At 31.5% G+C, this 15,891-nt stretch overlaps 1 protein-coding gene across 1 annotated transcript in view; it reads right to left on the bottom strand.

The window, feature by feature from the left end:
• Positions 1-431: 431 nt before the first annotated feature.
• Positions 432-15,891, bottom strand: part of Ppa (Partner of paired) — a 72,971-nt gene continuing 57,511 nt past the window's right edge. The window contains exon 2 of the mRNA XM_070301148.1: positions 432-5,445. The gene's annotated coding sequence lies outside the window, so the exon portion shown is untranslated. The remainder of the gene's footprint in view (positions 5,446-15,891) is intronic.

The raw sequence follows: 15,891 nt of genomic DNA, 5'->3' as shown, positions 1-15,891 counted from the left end.
AGATTCAAAATGAAAATTTGGTTTGGATTATTCTTGCACGATTCTAAGCTACACATGGAAGATACTCCGTGCGACCGTGATCTTCACAACATATGTCAAGGTCAAAGTCATTGGGTCCGTTTTGTAACGTTTTATTATCATGTCCAATACTTTAAAGTGATATATCTCGAAAACTATTGGTCGGAAAATTTTTTTACTGTTTTTCTCTTCAAAAATGCTTTCAGAAACGACCTTTCAAACAGGAGGCATTAGTTATCGTAATCGTACCGGATTATTCTATATAACAAAATTATTGTCTATAACAACTGTTGTCTTTGAGAAAGGATCGAGAAAAATTCCTTGATGGAAACTTGTAGGAATTCCTTTTATAGGATATAGGAATGCATGTATATATAACGGGTGGAAATAAACGGAATGCCACATGGTTTCTTGAAAAACGTAACATATTCTATATTTAACAAATATCTTCTCCATGTTTAATATTTACAATTACGCCATGCGTACGTGTCGTGTTTTGCCTAACGTACTTCGTCAATTGAGTATTTACAAATGCATATAATTACAGTGTATCTATCGCGGACGGAGTGATCAGCAGGCCGAATTCCGCTCGTGTTCTCTCGCATACGCACATACATATTATCTATACACACACACATGTGTATATATATATATACACGCGCTGTAGTCTATTTAACGTTTTCACGTTTTGACGTGACAAATATCGTTACCTTAACCCAAAATGTCCACATCGTCTTGATTTTGCAAAACAATCTGGAGAGTTTACAGAAAATTGTCGACAAATTTTCATGAGATATAAAAGATTCGCCAATTTATGATTATAATAAAAGTATCAGAGATATAAATAAATGTTTCTTTAAACAATATTATAATCAATCTGATGAATAAATATTTAATTCTTCGCAAAATGACGTCGCGTAATCGTTATTATTATACACGCATAACTTGTTTTTACTACGTTGATTATTTACAGAGAGGTTCGAGACACCCGCAAAGTTTCTCGAGATCGTACCTCTCCCCTCCTTCTTCGCCTTTTTTCAAATTATTCGGATACTTCGGGTTAAGGATTTCTTAAGCCTCGCTCATGCAATGATACATCGCGAATTTCGCTCAAGCTATGGAATTGCTTTCTCTCTCTCTCTCTCTCTCTCTCTCTCTCTCTCTCTCTCTCTTTCGCATATCGATCGCGTTTCCTCTTTCGCACCACGATACAATTCGCTCGGTGATATAAAGTAGAGGAGGACACGTCACACGCGAACGAGGGTCGGGAATTCGTTCGCGACGCAAGGGTTCTCTCCGGGTTCGAACCGATTAAAACGCGAGCGTTCTCTTAAGAGTAAAGACGAGAGGAGGGGGGAGGGGGGATACGAGATCGGAAAGACACCGTGTATACATGATTCGTAACGAGTCGTGTCGATCGTTCGTCTCGATCGCGATTTTATTATTATCATCAGCGATCGTTCGCAGCAGGGATTTTGGGAAGGGCGTAATCTCAGTGCATTCAGTTTCCGATGTAATAGATACGAAAGAATGCATCTCTTACACTGATTATTTTCTTTTTTAATTTTCGCGGATAAACATGACGGATCGTTTTTTGACGTATGCGTGAAATTACATTTTTTCCCAATTTATCATAACGAATAAACGCAGAATCTTTGTAAAGAGGTGGAGAAAGAGAGAGAGAGAGAGAGAGAGAGAGAGAGAATGTGTCTCTTGCATTTTCTCTTATTTTAATTATTCAAATATTAATATCATATTTTAAATTCGAAATAATTTATTTCACCGTATTAATGTACAATGATATATTGTGTGTGAGATCGCTTTTACTAAATATTTTATCATATTTTAAAAAAAACTGACAGATGCGCGATCTGTGCATTGTAAAAATAAGAGATTACAAGAGAGAGATTCTCTCTACACAATACTGATAACAATTATCGCGACACCCGCTATTTTTTTTTCTTTCAAAGAGATATCCATAAACTGATCAAAATAATGAGAAAAAGAAGGGAAGAAAGAGAAAGATCGAGACGATATCGATGTATCCCTCGTGAGTCCAAGGGAAGATCGAGAGGACATTAACGTTGAATCTCAAGGCGTACGATCGCGAGAACATTAGTTTGAAGTATCTTCATCACAGCGTCCATCGTATGTAAGCTACTTACAATATTACGTTCAAACACTCGAGGTATTTTCCACGGTCTATATATGTATATCCTATATGTAATATAAGTTATACTTACAACTTTGTCGAACAAAATAATCGAAAGGCAGTGGGAAAAAAAAGAAAGAGAGAGAGAGAGAGAAATATAAAAAAAAGATAATTTTGCCCACTCATAATTATCGCGATTTTCAATTACTTCAATACATCGACCAATCAATCGCTTCGTTTCGAATACCGATCGTCATTTTAAATATTCGCACAATATCGTAAATCAAAGTTACTCTGTGAATAGGTGAATAAATTAAAAGTGATCAAGCGACGCGCTCCGATAGCGTCACGACGTCAAATATACAAAGTGAGTCATTAGAAATCGTCTTCTAATTTATCTTCATAAATATTTATCTTCATGAATATTGAGTTGAGACAAAAAAAGATTTACGACAAAAGTTAAATTATTTTGAAAGGGCTACATTTTGATCATCTTAGTTGCTTTTTTCGGTGCAAGTATCAAAAAGTTCTGAAGATCATTTCAAGTTTTTTTTAAATGGAAAGCCTTATTTTTAATCAATTATAATTTTAGAAGATGAAAAAATGAATCGAACGACTTATGACACGCCTTAATTTGTGGAGTGACCTTGAAATGACCTTGAAAAAAACTTGAGATGACCTTCAAAACTTTTTGAGATCTACGCCTAAAAAAGATTAAGCCAACCAAAAGATAGAACTCTTTCAAAATAATTTAACTTTTGTCTAAAATTAAATATTTATGAAAATATCTTAGAAGGTAATTTCTAGTAACTCACACTGTATAAAAAGAGATCATGCGATTGACATGACTTATTGTTAGTCGTCGAGACGCTACCGGATAGTTTCTTCGGAATTCTTATGTCCAATGTGCTCCTCTCTTTCAATAATTAAAATATGTTTAGAACTGAAGCCGCGTGAGCAAAAATCTATTTACATTTATTATTCATTATTGTTAATTAAATATGTAATTTATCAGTTGTTAATTAAATTATTAAACGATAATGTATGCATACACTTTCAACTATTCATTCAATTAGTATCCGAATCACGTAAACCGTTCAACTTAGTAGTTTAATTTGTAATTATGTTGTCCCAACTATTAATTAAATTATTATTTTTGAATATATTAATTTGTTCAGTTATCAATCAATAATTAAATTAATTATTAATTACATAAGACGCATTGTAATATGCTGACAATTATTTTCTAATTACATTTTTTTTCTTTGAGATATATATAACGCCGAAAGATTGAAAATTATATACTTAATTAATTATGCGTCTATTCATGATTGTGCAAAATTAAAGACATTTGATGCAACGAGAAAAAATTTATTGGACTGTCAAGAGTATAGTGTTCGAAATAATTAATAAATATTCAGTCGGACAACTCTTTTAATCGAATTATAGAAAGAGGTGCCTTCTTTTGTACTGCGCGATTTTTTAAATTAATTTAAATTTTAAAGATGTGTATGTCTATGTGATGTGTCATGCTTTATCTTAATAAAGTTCAATTATACAGCGACTACTTTGGATAAAACACGAAGAATGAAGTCTTTTATCTTAATAATTCAAGTATGTGTGTGTGTGTGTGTGTGTGTGTGTGTGTGTGTGCGCGCGCGCGTGTGTCGCGAGAAAAATATAGATAAAAAACGTCAAAGAATAAACATGCGGAATAAATATTTTTTCACGCAATCGTTTGAGATACATTTACCGCGATAACTCGTATGAACATTTATAGAATGTTACAGATAGCGCGAGGCTTTCAAGCAACAATTTGTGTAAGTCCCGTGTATGAAAAACCTCATTCTGTCTGTCTGTGATATTTCATCGCGACATGATACTTTGAAAATTTCACTCACGCTTTCATTAATATCTACACGAATGCGAAAATAATATTTTCGTAAAAGAGAATTTTATACACCCTTAACATCGTTGGAAATTATTCTCTTTTTATGGCGCCAATAAATTTTCTTGAGAAGTTGAAAATATGTATAAGTTTCGTAAAAATCGTGTCTTTTGCAAGCTGCTAACATAACGATAATGATGAGATTCAAGTCGAAAATTGTTGACAGTTGTAACACGATTTAATTGCTTATTGCTTCTCGACGTGAACATTCGCATAAAATTCGTATAATCAGTATTGAAGAATCTTTGAGAAATTATATGTATGTAAAAAAAAAAAAAAGAAAAGAAAACACATGCTGCAATATAAGATATGTTCGACGTTACCTGTACTTGCGTATTACGACATATACTACAGGATATCCACGTAATACGTGTATGCGTATGAGTATTCCACGTGATCGCCGTATGTAGGGTAAACCTAACCTCGTCCGTACAACGCAAGTCACGCTTTGATTGGTCGATGATAATGCTCTGTTCGATGACAGAAATAACCTTTTCTTCGCGAAATAAAATTAATAGCGAGAAACAATCGCATATAAATGTCCATGTTTCGCATGACGAAGTTACATCTCGTCGTCGATGAGTGTGCGGATGTTGCAAGATTAACTATCGTGTCGTTGTGTAAGCGAGAAAAATTTTTTCGAAGCAGCTCAAAGAAAATTCGCGTCCGTGCGACGACAAACGCAAAGCATAATTAACGGACTATGCTTGGATTATACTTTCGCATCACGTCAGTTCTTTAATCTGTTACTATAACGTTCGATTAAATATATTTGTGCTGATTTGCATATTATATGTGTATATATATATATATATGATAAAAATAATTTGAAAAATATAATTTTATATACATATACACACTTATCGTACAATTTTTCCAGCAAACAAAATTCCCCAAAAAATTGTGACGATAGGATTATTTTTTCAAAAACTGACAACGGGCAAAGCACAAATTTTTGTCCCAAAACTCTTTCGCACCAACAAATTTAAAAGGCCATAAGAATTTCGTGATCGCGATCGCTGCGCCCCCCCCCCCTCCTCTTTCGCTCTCTCTCTCTCTCTCTCTCTTTTCCTACTCCCCACCCTTGACAGATGAAGATGCGAAACTTCAATATTGCCCTGTGATGCGATACGCGAAGTCCGCGCGAGAGGACTCGTTAAGACGAGTAATTCGCTACGAGATTACTTAGAACTAACATTTGGCATCCTGTCAATTAAACTATTCGCCAGCGAGAGTATTCGCGCTATTCGCAAACGGCGGGTGTGAGATGTTAGCGTTACATCGAGGTTGTTGCTGTTGCTGCTGCTGTTGTTGAACAGGAGCGGATCTGTCAACAGAGTTAACCACTTGACATACTGTGTATAACAATGTAATAATGAAAGAAAATAATACTATTAAGTCTAGCAAGCGAAAGGGAGCAAGACTTTTTTCCGAGACATCTTGAAATTCGCTGGTTACTTGATCGAAATATATAAGTTTTGCTCACGTCATACAATGTATCAAATAACTTTTATAAATAAACAATAACATAATATATAATGTTACAATAATAATAACTATAACAATGATAAAATAAAATTAATCATAACTAATAATTAACATTATATTAATATATTATAGTAATTCTTTATATGCGAATCACTCAAACAGTTTGATCATAATTGTTGAATAGTTAGAAATAGGCTTAATTTATAAAAATTCTGACCACATGCATGAGAAATGATCGAAATGTCTCGGAAAAGCAAAAGCGTTGTTACTATTTTCTTTATTTCGTTTTTAGTCGTTAATAGAAATGAAAATTTCGCGGAGAGCGACAGATTTTGAATAAATACAGAAATTGAAAATCCATTATAATCCTTTCGCGAATAAAGATCCGCTCCTGTTAACAAGGATAACAAAATTGATAATTCGCTTATATCAATGAAAAAATGACGAATGTTATCTGTGAAAATAAAGCGTCCCCCAGAATTGAGAAAAAGTGAATGTTCTTGTGCGTTCAGATGACAATAATTTTCCTGGATTAATACAAGAGATTATTCGTTATTGAAATACAAATCGAACTTTTCTTTAACGGAATCTTAATTTCAACAGGCTTAACTGTCAAAATACCGAACGGAACAATAATTAATGATATTATCGATAAGGGAAAGATTCGCGTTTTGTATTATACAACGAACAATTCTACATGTTCATCAATTCCGGGACACGTATTCCCTCTTTGTATATTAATGACGGTATAATAATATCTCGTTAAACTATCATCGATTTCTAGTTTAATCGCTCTGGCAGAAGCAGCATCGATGCGCAAATCAATGAGGGGAAAAAAAAAACCACATACAAACGTAACCGTATCAACAAAAAGTGACGGATCAGTACGCGATATGAGGCGTACACGCTTGGATCGATAATCCACGCAGCTGTAATTAATTAGTACGCAGCTATCGCACACAGCGATACGCAGTCCACGCTCCTTCCTCCCCTTTCTCATACATCTCTCTCGGAAAAACGCAATCGTATCACGAATTCGGCGCGCTAAAGGTAACACTTCCGTCCGGAGAAATTCGTTTTTGTTTTTTAATATAAAAGCTTATAACAACGAACAACGCAAATTAGCTTAAGCTACTAGAGTGAATTTTCCATTTGTCTTTCTTCGTTTACCTCTTCGTTCTATATTACGTTCTAAACGCGCCTCTTTCTTTCTTTCTTTCTTCCTCATCTCTATTCGTGTACAATCATCGGTCACGGTCATTATTTTCATCTCTGACAGTGACATTTCGTTCGCTGGATATATTACATACGTAAATTTAGGGCCGGTTAAGAAACAATCTTTTATTTTTTAATAATGTATCGATGAAGCCTCTTAAAAATCATGAACGTGTCAATTAAAAAAAAAAAGAAACATTCCCGGACCGTAAAAGGCCCGAAAAGTTGATCAGTAACAAGTTAATCAGTAACAGCAGAGTGTAAACGTCTGAAATTGTTAATGTTGTATCATCATTGGTTCTTTTCTAGATAAAAATGTGCAGATCTCTTATCCGACATCTTGTTCACATATCTGTTGGAACATATATTTTCAAATAGACTTTTATCAAAAACATGAGACGGTCATTCTGCATATGTATAACGCATTAGTACAAAAAGAAAAATCTTGAATTAAAAATTTTCTAATTGCGTTAGATTAACCGAAATGGACGCACAACGAGATGATTTGCACGAATCTCTCTTTAGATTTTTTGTCATGAGACACAATAGAAGACAATGTTTTGAGATCCGCTCATAACACCGATTTGGTGATATCCGCCAACATGTTAGAACAATATATTTTTGAATTTATTAAATTAAAATTAGAAATTTTATTTAATTTATTGGGTTGAGTAAAAAGTCATTGCGTATTTTTTGTATGTTTTTCAAAGTTATTTATTTATATAAAGAACAAAGATCAATCAATGATATATTTTGCGTTTTGTTCGATGACCTTTTGCCATCTTTCGGTGAGCTTCATAATTCCCCGTTCGTAGAAGGACTTGTCTTTATTGGCGAAAAACTGAACAAGGTGCTGATTTACCGCCTCATCTGAATTTAACGTTATTCCACGCAAGGAGTTTTGAAGAGAGCGAAACAAGTGGAAGTCTGACGGCGCAAGGTCAGGCGAGTATGCTGGGTGGGGCAACACATCCCATCCAAGCTCCAATAATTTTTGACGGGTCGTCAAAGATGTGTGTGGTCTCGCGTTGTCGTGATGGAACACAACTCCTTTACGATTGACAAGCTCCGGACGTTTCTGGATGACAGATTCGTTCAAACTGTTCAATTGCCGACAGTACACATCCGAATTGATTGTTCGGTTCCTTGGTAGGAGCTCAAAAAACACCACACTCTTCCAATCCCACCACACTGAGAGCATAACCTTCCTCTGATGAAGTTCTGCTTTTGAAGTCGTTTGAGGCGAATAATCACGTCGGGACCAAGACCGTTTGCGTTCCACATTGTTGTAAACAATCTACTTCTCATCACCAGTTATCATTCGTTTTAAAAAAGGATCGTTTTCTTCACATTTCATGAGCATATCGCAGATGTTTATACGCGCCGTCAAATGAACTTCTGAGTTCATGAGGAATCCAAATATCGAGCTTGCTTACGTATCCCAGCTTCTTTAGGTGGATGTGAACACTTTTTTGACTGATCTTCAATGTTTCTGCAATCTCTTGTGTCGTATAACGTGGGTTTGACTTGATCAATGCCTTTATTTTGTCGTCATCAACCTCGGTGGGCTTTCCTGACCGAGGAGCATCTTTGAGATCAAAATCACCAGCGCGGAATTTCTTGAACCAGTTTTGGCACTGACGTTCTTGTAGAGCATCGTCACCGTAAACTTTACGCAATTTTTCACAAGCTTGACGCGTGTTCTTCCCTTTACGGAAGTAAAACAGTAAAATATGGCGAAAATGCACAGTTTGGTCTTCCATCTTCAACTTGTTGTAAAATCTTCAAAACTCAACCAAATCGTTTAATTTTTTTTTTAGAATGAAGCTTAAACCGTCAGCTGTTAAACGATATATGATAAAAATATGTGTGAATGACTCTAGTACTGCCAAAACTGAACTAATGCCATCTGTTGCAAAAATACGCAATGACTTTTTACTCAACCCAATATTTTAAATCCATAGAAAATAATTGTAAAAATTATAAAGATCAAAGCTAACTTAATAGGAGTGAGAGAAGCATATAATGCGCGTCATAGTTTTATTCAATATTATTCAGAGTTATACGATGCAACTTATTATCTTTATTGACGAGAGAGAGAGATTAGTTTTATCTCTTTTCAAAGAACGCATAATGATCTAATGGTAACCACGAAAATTTCTCTTGCACTTGGTGTCTTATAAGATTATAAAAATATTATTGCAATAAACGTAGAAATTTTAATATTTTTATAAATATTATAACAATAAAACATAATTTATGTTCAGAAAAATATTATATTTAGGAATAAAAATAGAAATATTAATTAGAATAGACACAAGTAAATTACACAAATAAAAATAATTGTGTAATTACATAGCTATATAATTATTAATTTTAATAATTTATTTTTGGTAATTATTTACATTAACGGACACTTCTCCAATGACCTTGACCTTTACATATATTGTAAGAGTGAAGTTGTTGATAATTATTCACTTTATTTTATTTGGTTTCGTATATTTTTTGAGATATTTAACGAGGAAAGTTTACTGAATAAAACGTAATTTTCCGATACCATACACATTTAAAAGAGAATATTAAATATCTATTTAATAAACATCTATACACTTTTATACACCTATATATAAACTACTTGTATCAGATATTTGTTTACAATGTATTTCGAGTATCTGTATTATTCGGTAAGGTCATTTAATCGTAATATGTCCCTCACATAGTCAACATGCAAGAATTTCTTAGCATCGTCAATAACGAGAAGAGAAATTGACTGATTATTTAATCAGTCATCGAGTTATTCGTAAAAAAATCAATTGTCCGCGATTCCTATTTTTAATTATTTAAATGATAAAAATGCCGAATAGAGAATTGGAGACTTCGATCTTTTATCAAAATTATAAAAATACAAAAAAATATAACTTTTACACGTGGGCGGAGAAAGGGCTTCGTCTCTATCCCTGCATCCTCTTCCTCCCAAAAAATTCTAATCTTACCCAAATCTAAATTTAATGTGAAATCAGATATAGGTTTGAGTTAGGTTAAAATTTTTCAGATATTTGCCACATTAAAGTAAAATAAATCTGCTAAGAGTACGCTCTATTAAATATATACGATGTCGGAAAATTACGTTTTATTCAGTTTTTTTTTCACTAAATATTTCAAAAACTATACAAAACCGCCAAATAAAACGAAGTAAACAATATTAATCAGCAACATATGTGAAGGTCAAGGTCATCAGTGAGGTGTCCGTTAATGTAAATAATTACTTAATTTTTTTTTATAGATTAAAACTTCCGAAAAAATTTAATCAACCAAATTTATTAAATTGTTAAATTTTTAAATCAATTAATTTTTTGATTTTTATATAATTTAAATATATTAATGAAATTATGAAGATACTTTGCGTATTAACATTTGTCGCTTGACTCCTACTACCTTTTTCATTTTTCTTTGATTCGTGTTTTCGACTGCAAGTTAAAGTAATTGAAAATGGTATTAATCGAAAATTGTTAAAATAGATTTCACAAGAAAGTCAGCGTCAAGATGACAAAAACTTTTCGAGGATAAATGCATATGATATGACACCGATCATAATCAAACTGAAAGGGATGTTGCTACATCTGATTGTAAGAGCTCTCTGCGCTTCTTGCTTTGAGGTGGATCTCAAATGTTACATATGTAAGGAAAATATATTTAGTTAGTCACTAGTGTGTTCGGTGTATTATGTTTTGCCGCTGAGAAAAGCGGAATCAGATAGCATTTTGTTTTAAGGACACGCACGTTCGAAGTTCAAACGTGTTTGAGCGGGATCGAACAGTATTGTCTTTGCTATGAGACACATATATCGATTGTTTTCTTCAACTGAATATATTATCTTTTATAAATTAGAGTGTATTAATTCATCCTGATCTTTATCTAGCCTACATATAGTCTATATATATACAGGGTCTGATCAAAGTTCATCATATTTTTCTCGAAAATGGTTAGAGATAGAGAAAGATATCCATTGTAAAAATTGTAAAAGTAGGAACACACATTTTAGTGACCTTGAATAACCTTGAATGTCCGCTTTTCATACCAATAATAAAAAAAATTTTTTTAAATGGAAAGAGGTATTTTGTAATCACTCCATCAATAGTACTCAATGAGCTTTATAATTTTCATATTAGAATATTTTTCGAAAATTCAACCATTATTAGGATACCAACAAAATAAGATAGAATGAAAATTTGGAACCAATCTTTTTATTATTACAATTGGCTCGAAATGTTTTAGCCGAATATAAAGTTTTTCACACTGCAAATAATAAAATTAAATGAAAATGTATTATCAAATTACATAATATTCAGTTCAATTAAAATTAAAAAATAAGTTAAATTCACAATGCATCAATTGGAAGCAAAATAAAAGCAAATGAAAGTTCGATATGCTGTCCATACTTTAAGTTTCTCTGTAGCAAATACAATTGAATTTTTGAAAAACGCTGGTGTGAAAGAATTTCAAAATTGTGATGGTACATCAAATTTATTGAAATAATTGGTTGTTTGATTTATTAAATAATAGAAATTCGTTTGGTAAAGACTTTAAACAACCTCTTACCAAAAATCGTTCGACTCATTTAAAACAAATAATCCCTGAAAAGCTGAATTATTTGTTTAATATAGAAATTTCAGATGATAGAAAATTAATATATACAGGAAGAAAAACTTTTGTATGTAGGTTAGAATCTGCAGTAAAATCAATCTTAGAAATAACAGAAAATATTTTCAATAATAGATCATATTATAAGTATCTTTATAAATTTTCACAAGACTATTTGAAAATATTATTTGCAAAAATAAGAAGTCGGCATGGTCATAACAATAATCCAAATGCATTACAATTTATGCCATGAGGCAGATTCTTATGCCAACGATATCAAAATTCATAGTAAATCTTTAAATTGTTTACAATTTGATAATGATGTAATAGGTGCAGTTTCTGATATTGTATGGAAACGAAAGAAAAAAGATATTATATAAGTATATAAAAATAAGATTACACAGTTATGTTAAATTTTATGTTCAAAGTGTATTGCAACCTGAAATAAAACGCCACCGTTTGACAAAACAAATGTTATTTTTACGTAAACAAATATTTTAATAATTTTTAAAAATTGTGTTATAAACAATTATTTTATTTAATAAGTGTACAAAATGTTCACTATGTTGATCCAGACATGCCTACAGTCTTCGCGAAGAACTTGCTTGTACTTCTATAACTCTTGTATGGTTATCTCGCGATAAATATTTTTTATTCTTTCTACCATATTTTCTCGAGTGGTAGATTGAAGACGAAGAAAAATCGTGACAAGTCAACTGATATCCACAGATAAAAAAGATTCGAAATACGAATGTTAAAATAAAATTTAAAATACGATTATTTGTAACATGATTATAAATAACATGTTTTATGATGAAAGTCTATAAAATAAATTTAAGTAAAATTCTACATATTATATCGATTTTTATGCAGATTTTAATAAAATAGCAAAAAATTCAAAATACGAACGTTATCTTCATTCATTCGAATATTACGTTTTTTATGATGAAAATCTGTCAAACTGTAAATGCTTCAATGAATGAAATGTAATGGGGAAAAGTCAACCAATTTTTGTACAATAACTTAATTCAGCCTTTAAATATTTTATGAATGATAAGAATAAAATATCAATCTCTCATACTAAACAGAATAACGTTAAACATAATGATAATACCAAAATATTTTTATTTTACATTTTTAGTTTCATAAAGGAAGTTTTTAAAGACTCATGTCTTATCAATTATGATTGTAATCTTAGGCCCGTATTCATAATTGAGTCTCAAGTCAACACTTAAGACGATCTTGACATCGTCTGTCTTATTCAATTCAGATCGTCTTAAGATTGGTAGATTTCATAGTCATGAAATAAAACGATCTTTGCGACTTTCGCACAAGTAAGTCTTATTTGATTTGGGATCTACTTAATGAAGACGTACTGAAAATCATGCTTATTCTCGAGTCGGCTATTTCCGTAATATTTCTGTTAGTTCCTCCGATAGGAATATTGGATTCAAGGCGCAGTTTTATACCATCTTGTGTTACATTAGCCATGGCTATTGTATCATTCATTGCTAATTTGGCAGATGTCGTGAAGTAAGTAAACCATTTATTTTTGTGATAATTATTTATTTAAAATTATTTAAGATTTCTAAAATTCAAGTACAATTTTGTTTATAGAATGTCGTGTAAAAAGAAAATTAACACAGGCAAACATTACATATCAGCGGAAAAAAAAATATTTCTTCAGATTCTTGAAAGGTATAAGTATAGAATTATAATAGAATTAATAGAATTCTAGTAATAGAATTTTAAAAAAAGTAATGAAACATTAAAACATTAAAAGAAAAAGACGTCGCGTGAAGCAAAATATGTAATAAATCAATTTTAATTTGTCAAAAGGTAAGAATTAGGGATGATTACGATAATTACGGGCCCCTATCTGAAAGGTCGTTTCTGAAGACGTTTTTGACGAGGAACATGGAAAAAATAGTAAAAAAAATTTCCGACGGAATTAGTGCAATTATAATTTAATAATTAATTACAAGGACATAATATGTTAACAATTGAAAAGTTAATCAACTTTGACTTTGATATTTTCGATATTTATGTGGCAAAAGAATCAACTTTAAGTTATAGTTAAAATCAAAGATATAACCCTGAATAGAGCTCTTGGTAGAGCTCTGAAACCCTCTATATGGTTACAACAATAATAAAACAACAATAAAACAATATTTAATAAAAAATAATTTAATTGTAATTATAGAAATTTCAAAATATTTTACATGTATAGCAGCAGTTTATATAATATGGATTAGAATAGGTTATTTATTTTAGACTTTGTCTGCAGAATCTAAGAATCTTACAACATACGGTATACCATGTTTAACCATGGGTAAAATTAATATTTCATATAAATAAAATATTAATAATTGATTGAATTTACAATAAAGTAAAATAAAATAGCCTTACATTGAATTGTGTAGATTAAATTGACAAGAAATCCTTGCCAACCCGAAAATTCTACTTATATGATAAAACTATACATTTGTATACATGAAAAAATTTAGAAATTTATTGACGCTAAAATATATAACAATTTCGTTTAAAAAATTATAAGTGTTTTCAGTAATGAACAAAAAATCGAAAAAATTTTCTCATTGTTCAAATTGAGGAACAAAATTTAGAATTTCAGGCAAAATTTTGTGATTTATAAAATGATTTTTCGCTAAAAACGTGACCAGAAAAAGGGGTAGAATTTTTTAAGATATTAAATATATCAAATTAATAATTACTAAAATTACTAAAATCAAATTACTAAAATTATATCAATTTTTATAGTTAAAAATTTCAATCTTTGAATTTTTTCCATGTTTGGATTCACGTATATTTATATGAATATCCCTTTTCGAAAATAAAATACATAAAAACAGACATTCTGTTTGAATGATGCATCATTAGCCTTGTTGAAAATCTGTTGTCTTATTTATGCGTTATCTGACGTTATCTAATATCGTATTCATTTGCGATTTTTTATTGGCAAGGAGGGGTTTTGATCTCTGGTATGTACTTTTGACGGAGATTATGCTCCATCTCCCCACTCCCTGCTGTGTTTTATTATCTCGTCAGCGAACTGCGAGTTCTATATAGGGCAGAATTCATAGATGTTATTTAAAATCTGTCTTGGGATAGTCTTCGTCAAGATCGCTTTGGTGTTCAAAATTATCTTGAAAATGTTCTATATGCACAGATGAGTCTTAAAGAATCCAGAAACTTGAGAGTGCCTTAATAAAATTCGTTCTTAAGCACCCGATTTTGGAAATGTTCGGGATTCCGTAAAAATATGACCAATGACATTCAATATCTACAAGTATATAGATACATAATGCAGAAATGTGTACATTCGCTACCAGAGCTAGATTCCAAAACGCTGTAAAACTTTTCTCAAGAAGAACGTTTTGTAACGTAATCACATTCAAAATTATATATTAATGAATAATTGATATGAAGTGATTGTTTAAGATATTAATATATATTAAATTTATTTTATTATTTTCACAGTTTTATAAATTCTTTTTAATATAGACAATGTTTTATATTATAGAGAGATGCACAACAGTTGAAGAAGTATTGGTCTAATTTAAAACAACAAAATAAAAATATATTAACCGCTAAAAGACAATCAAGATTTCTCGCACGAGGAAGGCCACAAAAAAAATATAGACAAAGTTGATCCAAATGTTTTAGATGTTGTCCCTGGTTTAATAATAACAGCATCAATCAATTTTTTAACACAGGAGGCCAGAGGTAATTATATATAAACTATCCTTAAATAATATGTAAAATTTTTTAATCTAAAAAAATTATATTTGGCAAGAGAAATGATTGAATTGAATATTTTAGATCAACAAAGAGAAGCTTTAAAGGCAATTCAGCAGAATTCTTCAACAAAGATTGATGACATTACTAATGGAAAGTATCGGAAAAAACAAAAAAAATTATTAACTACATCATCTAATGAACCTAGTCTTTACTTTAATCTTTGGACGACTTCAGATTGACTTCCGTACCGTGCAATCTTTATCGTTGTCAAATGTATCGTGGACAGAGAGTTCATCGTGTTATCATGTGCTCTCGTTTAAAATATTCGAAAAAACTAATATTTCATTTAAAATTTAATTGTGTATTGTGCGTTGATCATCCGGACCCGATGCACAATTATTTATTATGCGGAAAGTGCTATAATAATAGATGGGAATAACTATGCGGCGTTTACAAGTGGGGAATCTGTGTCTGTTCTCGTGTACGGAGACCCCTTCACATTACGACAGACGTGGTCAACGGTAGGCGTCAGATGGAAGAGGCACCGCGATCCGCCATAACTCGTTGCTAACATGTGAGCGACAAGAAGGGAGCAGTGGGTATTAGTTAGAAAAATCGAGCTAAAATTTCCTGTTATGATTGTTAAATGTTTTTTAAATTTTGATTTCTT

This window comes from Polyergus mexicanus, unplaced genomic scaffold (genome assembly GCF_030449975.1).
Source record: "Polyergus mexicanus isolate NDT 795.1 unplaced genomic scaffold, iyPolMexi1.0 SCAF_9, whole genome shotgun sequence".
Lineage (NCBI taxonomy): Eukaryota > Metazoa > Arthropoda > Insecta > Hymenoptera > Formicidae > Polyergus > Polyergus mexicanus.
This window is presented reverse-complemented; position numbering and strand designations above follow the sequence as displayed.